The sequence below is a fragment of the Plectrocnemia conspersa genome, unplaced genomic scaffold, assembly GCF_051122295.1.
Source record: "Plectrocnemia conspersa isolate PC_06_02 unplaced genomic scaffold, ASM5112229v1 ptg000005l, whole genome shotgun sequence".
In the NCBI taxonomy this organism is placed as follows: domain Eukaryota; kingdom Metazoa; phylum Arthropoda; class Insecta; order Trichoptera; family Polycentropodidae; genus Plectrocnemia; species Plectrocnemia conspersa.
The window spans coordinates 13186750-13200432 of NW_028277169.1; the positions used below are offsets into that span (position 1 = coordinate 13186750).

A 13683-nucleotide genomic window follows, 5' to 3' on the forward strand; every position below is an offset into this window, starting at 1 on the left:
TGATACACATATAATAAGATATATATATATATTCAAGAAGATTGATTAATCAGTTTAGGTGTGAAACTTTTATAGCTACTATATGAAAACGATAAAGAATAATGGCAGCTCGGTGTAAATAATAATTTAACTCTGAAACATAAACATATGAGGGAATGGAACAACATAGTGGTAAACGATAAATGTATCACTCTTTATGGCGTCAGTAAAACTCTGGTCACAGATGCGATAAATTTATGCAAGGTGCAAAATAAACTGCGCTGCCGGCAGGTCCTCAAACCTTCGGAATGCCTTTTAAAGGTCTTTAAAAAAATATAAAAAAGCTTTCGCGAGCCAGGGGTCATACTTATTCAGGTGCATTGGGAGTCACATGTCGCGCTTTACAACCTGTGGAGAAAACCAGTTTTCTACCGGTCCTTGGAATGCGCACTCCCCAAAGACTTGGACCTTGGAATAAGAAGGTACTTTTAGGGTCCACATTGTAAATCCCCATTCATATGTGTCGGTGCAATCGATTAAATACGGCTAATTCGCATCCACGCGCACTTAGGCATTTTTTTGAATGCTAAACATTCCGAGAAGTTCCATTGTGCAGCGGCGACAGCTTAGGTACCGTGATGTCTAAATTCAACACAAAGGTGCGCAAAAGTTCAATAGGACCCCGATTCGATATAGGTAAGAAAATATACAAAAAAAAATGTGCCTAATCGCTACTTAGAAGACGAGTCCCTACTGAAAGCATAATCTTGGAATTTGCGGTACTTAACGCCGACAAAAAAAATGTAAGCACTCCATAATATTTATGATAAATTTATTATTTTTACCTTGCAACGAAAGCGCGATTAAACTTTCTGGTTATATAACCGCAAGCATTGATTCACACCCTGAGGTTGCACTGAAGTGGGCTTACTTTGTAACGAGCTATATTTCATCGCTCGAGTTTCTCTGAACACTTGTGAATTTATAGGCATGCGAGTCAAGAAGCATGCCTTCTCAAAGAGCAGCTCGATTTTAAGTAAAATAATAAGGTATAATCTAAAATATATTCAATGGAATTAAGATCAACCTATAGACACGGCACAGGTAATAACTTGACTATTCGGCTTATATATGTAGGTCTATTTGAAAAGCCTTCTCAGGTGTGGTCTACAGAGCCGCGGACAGCCATAACATACATATATATTTATTTTCTATACACATAAACGCCATTGTCAAGATGTATCTTTTGTATACTACTACAAAAATACTACCACCATTCTGCTACTACTACTACAAATGCGTATCAGAAGAATTCTGTATGTGTTTCACCAAAATTCGATATAATAATAATTTAGTAGCTATTGTATATAAATAAATATATTACATATTTTATAAACAATAATTTTATTGACGTTATCCGGTAATCAAAGCTTATCTAAAAGTATGTAAAATAATATTTTTGAGGACATAACGTTGATGTCATCGACCGTGATCCCACCGCATTGACCACCACGACTCCCAATTTGCCATGTGTATAAACTATGACTGAATGTTATGATAAAAGATGTGCGTGAATTTAGTAGAGAATTTCAAAACAAAATGTATCTGCTCATATGAGTGTCGTTTTTATTAAGGCCTCTCTATACATTAGAATAAGAAGTTCGACGATTGATTAATATATGAGCGAAGAAGCATATAAACCAGTGCTTTTCAATTGAGTCGTTTTTGATCCAAATATCAATATTTTTAATCAAAATATTTGCACTGCGCGGTCAAATTGAGTCACAACATTATTAATTAAAATAGCAGTCTATCAGCTAAATATCTAAAAAAAAACGTATTGTGTGACGAACATTATGACTAATTAATATTTTCTTATAATAAAATTTTATTTTTAATAAATACACTATGTATTAGAAAAATGTCACGCTGCGCGGCTTAATCTTGATCAGAATTTATTATGTAATTTGGCAGCTTATGGAATCAATTATTATTGAAACTAAAAATTTCGTACTGTGCTGCCAAGATGAACTAGGATTTAATTAAGATTTTTAGAAATAAGCAGAAATAGATATGAATTTACTAAAGTTCAACTAAAAGTCCATGAGATTGAAAATGTTGGCGAAACAAACTCACTCTATGCTTGTTGAAAAAAATTGTGCTCTATTATGAACCCTTTATTATGATCACATGAGCAAAATGTACAACATTTTTGTCACAAAGATATGCTAACTCAATTTATATGTGAAATTACACGCTGATCAAAAATCTTTTTTTTTAAACATTAGTGAAATTGTAGATAATAAATATTGAATAAATGGTTTGAAAGATGGCTATACACTATTTGCGTTAACACGGTCAGTTCGAGAGCTATCCATTTCATCATTATTCATAATTGAGAAAGAGATGGCAAGTTTGGATTTACGCGCCCCTACTATTAGCTCTAAAGCACACGATACATATATACGTTCGATAGACTTATCATTACTCCTGTTTATATTTTGAACAAATTTATAGAAATTAAAATCATTACTATATTTTTTATATTTATCAATCAATCGGAGTAATAATAAGTATATCGAACGTATAGTAATGTCATCAAACTTGTCATATTTTTCTCAATTATGAATAATGATGAGATAGATAATTCTCGAACTGACTAATACTAATTTACACTGTACAATATTTTTGCCACGAAGATAAGTTTTTTTTCAATACGGTGTATTTTTTTGAGATTGATAAAGTACATACGTTAAATTTATGGTATAAACCAATTCAATGCCATAAAAGCACCGGTGTACACATTTTCTAAATATCAAATATACAGTTTTTTTTTACAATTATGTGTTAGTTCTTAGATAACATCAATAGGGACATCCGTTGTAAATACGATTTTGATAAGAAATGAAATATTTTTTAGTCTGTCGTTTAGACCAGCGGTTTCCAACCTGGGAGGCGCGCCTCCCAGGGGAGGCGCGGACTATTGCCAGGGGAGGCGCCAACATTTTTTAATGAATTATTTTTTATACCATAATATCTACAAATTAATAAAACTTGATATATTAACGTAACAGTGAAAATTCAGTGCATGAATGTTCATTTTTTTACATTTACATATATTTAATTCCTATTAAAAAAATTATCTGGAGCGGAGAAATTTAAAAATGGCGCGTTTGCAAACGCTCTGTTTCGGTAATACACAAAACGACCGCTAGTTGCATAAAACAATAACCTCACATTTAAATGTCACTCGTGTCAACTGAAGCGTGTCGGCAGGGCGTGATATTGTTTTTTTTAATTGTTTCTGACGTGATTTCTTCTTGAAAATAATCGTTAGTATATTTTAAACTTCATTTTTTTTTATTTAAACTATCATTGATTTTAATTTATATCAATAAAATATTTTTTAGACGAATGGATAAATTTTTGAGTGGTTACAAGAGAAAAGTCAACAATAATGAAGATACTGATGCTGATACTAGTGGGAATAAAATAAAAAATGTACAAGGAAGTAAAGCTCCCAAGAAAAGACAATACAGTTCATCCTATTTATCATTAGGATTCACTAGTGTCATTATAGATGGCTTGGAAAAACCAATGTGTTTGTTGTGTTCGAAAGTTTTGGCTTCAGATAGTATGAGACCAGTCAAATTAAAACGGCACCATGAAACTCTACATTCTGAATACGTTGATAAGTCCATAGAATATTTTGAAAGAAAATTGGATGAGCTTAATAATCAAAAGCAAACGTTCAAAAATATTCTTTCTGTATCACCAAATGCATTATTGGCTTCGTACCATGTCTCTTACCGAATCGCAAAATGTAAGAAATCACATACAATAGGAGAAACTCTAATTTTACCAGCAGCTATTGATATGGTTCGAATAATGTTCGGCGAATCATATGCAAAACAGTTGCAATCAATGATATATCTGAAGATATTTGCGATCAATTAGTTTCTCGGCTGCGTACTTCGAAATTCGCCATACAAGTAGATGAGGCAACTGATATAGCTAAAGATGCCCATTTAATTGCATATGTTCGATATGTTGTAGAAAATAATATATTAGAAGATATATTATTTTGCATACCCATTCCTGGAAAGACCACATCCATTGAAATTTTTAATATAATGGACAGTTTTTTTAAAGAAAACGACATAACGTGGAGTAATTGTATTGGACTGTGTACTGACGGAGCTCACTCAATGTCCGGACACAAAGCAGGTCTTCAAGCATTAGTTAAAAAGAAAGCACCACATGCTATCTGGACGCACTGTATGCTTCACAGAGCAGCTCTAGTGTCAAAAAATATGAGCGAGGAACTTAACAACATTTTTACAAAAATTATAAAAATTATAAACTACATTAAGAACAGTCCTTTGAGATCTAGGCTGTTTGCAAAGTTGTGTGTAGATATGGAAGCTAATTATACCTCACTTCTGTATTATTGTGAAGTTCGCTGGCTATCTCGTGCAAAAGCGATTCAAAGGGTATTTGAACTCAAAGAAGAAATAACAGCCTTTCTCGAAGAAAATCACCACGAAGAGGCACATTTGTGGACGAACGATAATTTCCTTGTTAAACTTGCCTATTTAGTTGAAATTTTTGGAAAATTGAGCAGTTTGAATAAATCAATACAGGGATCACAAATGCATCAACTTGTTCAAAAAGACAAAGTAAAAGCTTTCATTAAAAAGTTAAAGTTATGGAAGTCAAATTTACAAAAGAATGAGTTGGACATGTTTTCACTGTCAAAAGATTTCTGGGCCACAGCCAATATTGAAACAAGCAAGAATCTTTTTATTGAACACTTGGATGGTCTAGTGCTGCATTTTTCAAATTATTTTAAACACCTTGATTTCTCAAAGTTTTTGTGGGTACAGAATCCATTTATTGACGATGAAAACGACAAATTTGGGCTGACAACCATTGAAAAGGAAAAACTTATAGAATTATCATGCGATAGCCTACTAAAACAAAAGTTTCAAAATGAAACCTTAATTCAATTTTGGATGAATCTTAAAGGAGAGTATGAATCTTTGTATTGCAAAGCAACGCAAGTGCTTCTACCGTTTGTAACGTCGTATTTATGCGAAACGGGCTTTTCGGCACTGGCTGCAATGAAAACTAAATATCGCAACAGGTTAGTAGTCGAAAAAGAGATACGAGTGGCACTCTCCACATTGCCCCCAAGATTTGATAAGCTTTGTGCTAATAAACAACAACAACCGTCGCATTAAATTTTTATGCGATAGATGTAGTTGGTTTAATTGCTTAAAAAAACTTATATATAAAAATAAATATACACGTATGTGTATGTTATAACTAAACCTTGTTATTATTCTGTTAATTGTGGTTTTCAGTTTATTTTTGTAATAAAGTTTTTATTATTTAAAACGTGTCTATATTATTTAATCTATTAAAAAAATAAAAGGTAAGGGAGGCGCGGAAAATTTTTTTTTTTTTTGGGGAGGCGTAGTAACAAAAAGGTTGGAAACCGCTGGTTTAGACGGTTGCCATTTAAAAAGATTCTAAAATTCTCATCACAAATACGCAGACTTTGTTTCCGTGGAGGTTAAAAACATCACAATAAAATCTGTTTATTTGTTGATTTCGAATCGTCATATAAAATTATATGCTATATAATAGCGGTTTTTTATTGTTGTGTCAAAAAATTTTATTATGCCATATAAGCATTACTTAGTGAATTTAGATTTTTTGAGGTATATACTATAGAAAATGTCTCGCGCGCCGAATGCGTTTCAATTCCGCTAGCCCGAGTAACGCTCGCCAATTCGGACTGTACAATATATATCATGATATGTTTGCGAATTTGCCTGCAGTTGTGATTGGCTAAACCAGAAGATCTGTCAAAAGATGGACGTCCGAGTAAAAATCCAAATCCATTACGCCTGATATCACATTTTAGAACCAATTTCAGTGACGGAACATAAGTCATAAAGATACAAAATAAGTGTTCATTTTTTTACTATGTAACATAACTAATAGTTTAATAAATATAAATTTATTTAACATAGGAAACACTAATCCAAACGTTTGTATGCATATGTCAAGACCTTTATTATTTTAATTTTATGGACGCAAAGGGTCAATTTTTAAGCACTTTATAATCCGGGTCGCGGATTATAAAGGCAATTTTAAAGCAACAAAACTACATTAACGACACAATTAGGTGATTCAATATTAATTCGCACGTGAAGCGAGTTAACAATTCAACGACCTTTCATAATTAAACAGCGATCTGCGTACACATGTACGTACAAAAGGTTAAACCCCATCCGGATACATATACGAGGATATTAACCCTAATATTGTGTATATTTTAATACTACACCAATATCGCGATATTCGAGGTACGTACGTGGTGTAAATAAAGGAGCAGATGTTATCACATATGAATGAGTAGAATTCTTCACCTGTTTTATTAGTCCATGAGGAAATGGAGTGAGATAAGGATACGTGAGAATTTTTAATAGTATAATACATTAAACAAATACAATTTAAGTCATTGAAATACTGGAATTTCCGATGAGTTTATTTTTTTAAAAGAAATTAATGGCTTTTCAAGTACCAGACGTTAAAATGGATACGTTAATGTACCAACTGACACTTTTGATACTAACAACTACCGATTTGCTTCCGTTGTATGGCGTTGGGCGATGACATGTTGCAGGAAACGCTTATGGTTTATTTACATGCGAAGGTGAAGAGCGAATTATGACCGACGATACTAGAATCCAGGACGTACAATGAAAAACAGTTACATGTACTTGTAATATTGAGGGAGAAATACGAAAAACTCATAAAATAAAACGTGCAAGTTTTGATAAAATAAGTACTACTAGAATAAACAAAACCATATTTTTTGTTGAAATATTTTAAACCCCTAAACGTATTTAATAATATACCAGTGTCTAGGGGACACGAAAGGATATCGAATTTGCATACCCTTTGTAATTTGATCTTCGCCTATTCTCTCCGGCTATGTGAAATATCGCTTACGACTTTTCAAATCTAGAATAATACCAAATGGGTACATATTACGTAAATACGCTGAGCAAAAACTTGGTCAATCAATAGTGTTTAGCTGCCAAAAGTGTTCTGATGGCACAATGGCACGCTAGCTGTGTTTCTCAACCACCCATTCCGTGTTAGCTCACCCTTAAATGCATATTTTATACGGAAATTTTAGTCGAGAACCTCCCACATACAAGCTACTATTGAAAAATTCACATTAAACAGAACCAATGGAAAGTTCATTCACGTACAAAGGAGCTTATCCACTGTCATTAAATAGTAAAACGTTTGTTGTCGTGTTTGGGTACAAATAACTGAATAGCTGATTCGACAGTTGTGTAATATTTGCTTTAACCAACAGTTTATAAAGTGAATAAGTATGCACATAAAAAGGGCCAATGAATAACATATCAATATTCGTAAATATATAGAGTAAGTAGTTCATACACATTGAATTAAAACCACCTTTATACACCTTTCTTGCTCAACAATATTTGATTAAAATTATTGACATACTTCACACATACATGATAAGTGACTAATTCGCCGAATGTGTACTGATTACGAATCATTTTGAAGCGTGTCTAAATATGTAAGTAAACTGAGTGCTGAAGAACATTAAGCAAATATAATATTAGTGATAAAATATTTTGTAATGTTAAAGGTTAAATAAAATCAGTAATTCCATATTATAATTCGTTAAGTAATATGTATTTTTATCACATAAATGAGATTTATTTATATAATTACATTTTAATTTTAGCTGTATTATGGCTGATGCAAGGCGTCGCCATTTGTTCAGATCAAAGAGCAAATCAAGCGATGTGATGTTGAGCACAACCAACTATACAATATACTAAATTAGCAAAAAAGCTATAAATATCTTAAAACAAAATCGTATTCATAAAAATATCTCGTAGTACTATAATAGTATCTATTATATTGCTACACTACAACAATTTTACACAACTTTTTCAATAAAGCAAACGTAACCAAATTTAATATCAAAAAATGCATATAACAAAAAAAATGTTGCAGATTTAATAATCTTATTTAATTTTAAGCGTTGATGTCAAGTCTGATATTTTTAGCAAATTAAAATAATATAATACATACCACAAAAGATAGGATATAACATTTAATTTATATAAAAAGCAGATTATCGAATCTGTGTAAAAAAACTGTAGTCGAAACAATATATTATACATAACATAGATTGTATAGTCATTTTTTGAAGCAATGTGTATAGCAAGAAATTGCATTTTAACTTTAAAATATCATATTTATAATCCAGAATATTAAATAAACTAAATACTATGGTTCGTATGTTTTTAAAAACCGGGTTAAAAATGCGGATATATTTGTAAAATTCGGTACCGGTTTTATCAATTTTATAAACATGTTTTAGATAATAGATTTTATATGTAACAATTAATTATATTTAATTATCATTTGGTTCGGAATAATTTAACATCAATTGAAGCAACTTAGAAACTTTATTTAATGGAAAAAATTACAGGAATTTATAAATTACCTAATCTGTGAAGAAAGTAGAATATATATAGTATTTTTTCATTGCACATTTTGACATAGCTAATACATTGAAATCTCTTTGTAACGAATATCGAAATAACGAAATTTCCAGTATAACGAATCTTCAATTTGTCACCGAAAAAATTCCATACAAAATGTTTTCATTGTAACGAAGACAAAATGTTTTCAGTACAGCTTTTTGCAGACCCTCAAACTTTTTTTATAAATAATTTTTTAGCAAATTTTATTGTGTTCATTACAGTATCCTTAAAAATGGACAAAAAACAATATGTCAATCTTGTAAGAGGTTATTTTGATGTTGTAGTAATATGGTAATTAAAAATAAAAAAATATATCATCTTCCTTACATTCGATATAACGACATTTTTTCTTCAGTCCCATGAGCTTCGCTATACTGAGATTTCATTGTATATAGTCGCTTTTTAAAAAGCCGTTATTTTTTTGATAAATTTATAAATAAAAAAGTTAATATAGGGACATAAATACTAGCGTATAGAATATATTGTTCTTAGACTAAACTTCAGCGCAATATTCAAAATTCGTGCACTTTTGCTATATTTGCAGAATCCGTAGAGCATTTCAGTAAAAAAATAAATATATTGATGAATTCTTATGTATCTATGATCGGAATTTTCGCTGTGCGCTATTTGCGTTTAAGAGAAGTGTGTAATTCTAATTTTATGGCAAATATATTATACAGTTAAATCGTAGATTTATTAAAATTTCAATAAAATTGTATAATAATTTCTCAAATTCGTCTCAAGTAATGTATCGCATCGCATCAATCATTTACGCCAATTTATTCAACCAATTAATTAATAAAGCTCTACGAGCGCAAGCTTTTATTACATCATCAGTAAAAGCTCTCTCACACGCATCACCATACATACGAGATGAATAGAAGAATTATCGCTTTAAATTCGCTCCGAAATACTTTCATGTCTTCAATTAACAATGCTTTGGCTCAGGTGAGACAGGGGTTATAATTAACGCGGCCCGACGGTAATGGATCTATTGTGCACACCGTTGAGAAAATGCATTTGAGCGCAAAAAGACATGCACCCACCCGACCAGGGGTCGTAAACCAAGCGGGCGACAAAACGGAGTTATTTTAACTGCTCGGTGCGCTTTTTATAGGTACGTAGTAACGCATAACTGGGCAGCAGAAAGTGCTTTGTATTAAATCGAAACCTTTCTAAAATAATATTAGCTTAACCTTTAAAAGTCCAAAGGCATCTATGTCATTCACAATATATTTTTTGATTTATTAAAATCTATTCCGAAAATATTTTTTTAAATATGCCATTTCAGTGAAATTTCACCGGTTCACATATTTTTACCAGTGAAAATATAATTTATCTGCTAAGTGCTAGTAGAATTATATGATATCAACTTTTCCATACGTAGTAATATATACATTTACATTTACATATTCACATGCGATTTATAAATTTTAGAGTGAATGTGTATTTTTCAGTGAAGTTTTATTTTTACTAGTGAAGTCCAAATACATCCAAATATTATGCGAAAAGGTGAAGTTGTAACATATAAATGAACAAAAAAGGACAAAAAATCTGTGCGAATAAAAATATGTTGAGAGCCACTGGTGCTGTGTGTATTATATGTACAATTAACTAAATACTATTTACAAAGATAGAGTGAAACATTTTTTCTTTTGTCATTGCATTTCTGGATAGTTTTTTTTCATGTAGTTGTCTCAATATCTGGAACTGGTCTGTACCCGTTCCAGATATTGAGACATACCTGAGTATACTCAAGATAAATGATATATACATAATAGGTAAGAAGCTTTATTTTTGTGATTAAATAAATTGGACCGCAGTGGATTCAATAAGGAAAAAGTTAACCATGAAAATTGCTATAAACGCACTGGCAGACCGAGTTGAATTGCGGTACTGTAGCCGCGTCAAGCGTCGGTGTATATATGCCTTAATAATGTGTGATGCTTCTTACTGAATACATATTGCTTACCACTTAATATTTAACGTCGATTAATTATCGCAAATGAGTCACGGTATTCAATGTATAAATAACCCTTTGTTGCCGAGCTATTTGAGATTATTATCTAAATACCTAATAAAATATTGATATTTAGTACTGAAGCAAATACCCTGTAGCTCATTAAAAATGTATCCGTTTCTTTCTTCAATGATGACGTTGTATCGTCACTTTTGTCAAAGTTGTATAAGTCTATATATTGGGTTAGGAGAGAAGTGTTTCTGATTATTTTATTTATAAATGTTTGGACTCTGATATAAACTAAAAAGATACTAGTTATTTGAATGTCGAGAGAGATAACATTATGAAGCAACGACTAAAGAACAATCATACCCATTTCCGTATTCTCTAGTAATATCCAAGCAGGCCAATTTATTGAGGTATAGAATGGAATGCGGGCAAGAATCACCAATATGCCAAGAGTTTGAGAGGTCAATGCTATGTACGAAATTGAGAAATTCGATTGGACCGTGAACCGAAGGACTAGAGAGAGATGTCAATATCGAACCTAGCAATAAATACAGGCGAGACAAGCGGAATAATCAAGACTCGACTGAGCTCATGGACAACTCGTGACTTAGCTCGCCGACCGAAACTGATTGATATCGTTAATTGTTTAATGCATACAAATTAAATTTAATATATTAGAGAGGCTATAAATCGTATCGAGTGGTCTTTGAACAACACACGAAGCAGGTGGAACGGTTTTTGAACACCTCCCACCAAGAGATGTTTGTTAGTCAACCTCTGAGGTAATCAATCACGGACAGATGCCAAAATTGAGATAGTATCTCTAATATAATACGACCCAAGAGCGAATCTAGATCAGCATTCTACTCATCATTACAACAAATATTGAGTAGAGGAAAAAATAATTGAATTACATATACAGTGCCCTCTGGGTGTGGCCTCCGAAATTTATGACACAATCGAATCGTAGTTCTCTATAAACGATCATTTTCTCTCTTAATTACCAGACCCTGGTATCGATTTATCGCTTTAATGCCGTGTAAAGAGCGGGCCGTTAATTAATAAGCCATGAAGGACGAACAGGTATCGAGAAGACAGGTAATAATAATCTCGGTCTCGATCTTTCGGTACATTCCACACGGATGTCGGAGCTGTCACCTTCGCCGATGCGCAATAACTAGTTTTTTTTTGTTTGTAAAGAGCATCTCTAGATTTCATCTGTAATCGATTGGATCTCTCGATCCATTTGAGAAATGTACGCTAGGTCTAAATTAGAGCGCTTATTGTTTAGAGCTTTGGAGCTAAAAAAACAAACGGTCTTAAAGTGTAGCGCTAGTTTATGAAAGGAGTTCGTTGCACCGTTTATAACACACCTATGAATTATTCCGTACAAAATTTGATAGCACAAAGCGTTTCAGGGAACAAGGGTGACCGCAAATAGCGCGCAGTGACAGGTCATATTTAAAGTGAAAAAGTTCAACAAAGAACATGGCAGTCAAACATTTTTTCAAAAGCAAATTATACATACATATATAGTGAAATTCGAAACTTCATTCGAAGCATTATATTAATTTGATATTATGTATTTAAATATATGTTACAAAGAGTGTTGCGAACAGTAAGTCTGCTCTAGGCATGTTAGTATTTAGTGACTGAGTGATTGTTTGCGCATTGTTGAGCAAACAATTGACGTCCTTTGACCGAAAATTGAAATGGCAGTTGGGGATGTGAGATAAGTCCGTTTATGGGTCGAAAATAATATCAAAATCCTATTGATCTGACAACAATGTGCAAAGAATTTTGAAGGGAAGTTTATCCTGTTGTATTTTTGCGTTTACTAAAGAAACGGTTAAAAAACTGGCGAAATCGCGGATAAACACGAATGAACATATACTTCAATAAAATATTGAAAACGTGTTTTTATTTCATATTTAAAAAAATTAAGAAGCACTGATGTGCAGCGTGGAAATAATTCAAAGCAAAACGCACCAAAATAAGAGCATAAATCCCGGCCAAAATTCGCTCGCAAAATAACTCGTACAATCACAAAGTTATTAATAAATATTATTTTCGAATTCTCAAAGCTTTTTGGTCGCACCTCTCAAATTAGCTATACGTCAATCACTTCGACGCTTTCCGAATCAGACGAACGGACATTTGGAGAGCTTTCGACGTATTGTAACGGACAGGATGTTGAATTAGCAATAGAGGAGCAACGGGTTGAACCAATTTCGCGGTTACGTATATAGCTAAACATATTAAAACAGTTTAACTTGAATAGAAAACATCCCACGTTTCTTGAGTGCGACATACCGAGAAACGCACTCGACAGCGCAGCGAAAACATCACGTGAGAACTCAAATTAATTAAGTGAGATTCAACAATGTGTCGTAAATAACCATAATTATAACCCGAGCAGTTCTAATTTAAAAAATATAATAAATAAAGAAAAACGTTCAATTAGTTAATCACTATAATCCGCTTCGAGAATTGTATATCTAATTGTAAACCAATACTAGAACGAGCTTTGACTCCAGAATTGATTCGATTGACTCAATCCGATTTAATAGTTTTCGTTACAAGTTAAACCGAGTGGGCGGCATAATGCTTTAATTACACGCGTGTTTACAAGAAGTGTACGTTTTTTGTGTTTGCTGGTAGCATTCATTACAAAGGCCTGATAATGGCGAATAAATATTGTCAGAGCAAGCAGCGGCTCTCTTTTGTCGCTACAGCGAATTGATAAAGGAATATCCTTAAACGGAAAGAGCGCCTCGAGAATACCAATGGGTTTTTTGGCTAGCGATAACGAATGGCTGAAAAGCTTGTGAATGAAAACACGTCATATTTGTTATTAAAGAGTCGATGTCGTTAAACCATAAAAAATAACTATCAGTCAATGTCGGTAAGAGCCTGGCAACACAATGGTAATACGCGCATTGACTCTTCGCCATGTGATTGATGATTGGTGGTAATCGCAGGGTGTGTATTTTTAGAAGACTATAGAATTTGGCGATTACTATGCATTCATAGCGTGTGGTGGTTTACAAATAAATGTTAATTATACAACATCACTGGAGTCGTCTGGTCAATGGCTTTAAATCATCTGCATCTTCAAAA

At 32.7% G+C, this 13683-nt stretch overlaps 1 protein-coding gene and 1 long non-coding RNA gene across 2 annotated transcripts in view; one reads left to right on the plus strand and one right to left on the minus strand.

Moving 5' to 3' along the window:
* Positions 1-13683, minus strand: part of dlp (glypican dally-like) — an 80669-nt gene that overhangs the window by 22474 nt on the left and 44512 nt on the right. The window lies entirely within an intron of this gene.
* LOC148234894 (uncharacterized) lies at positions 2942-4326 on the plus strand. The gene is made up of 2 exons (XR_015809556.1): positions 2942-3311; positions 3390-4326. It is a non-coding gene; the product is annotated as an uncharacterized LOC148234894 (long non-coding RNA).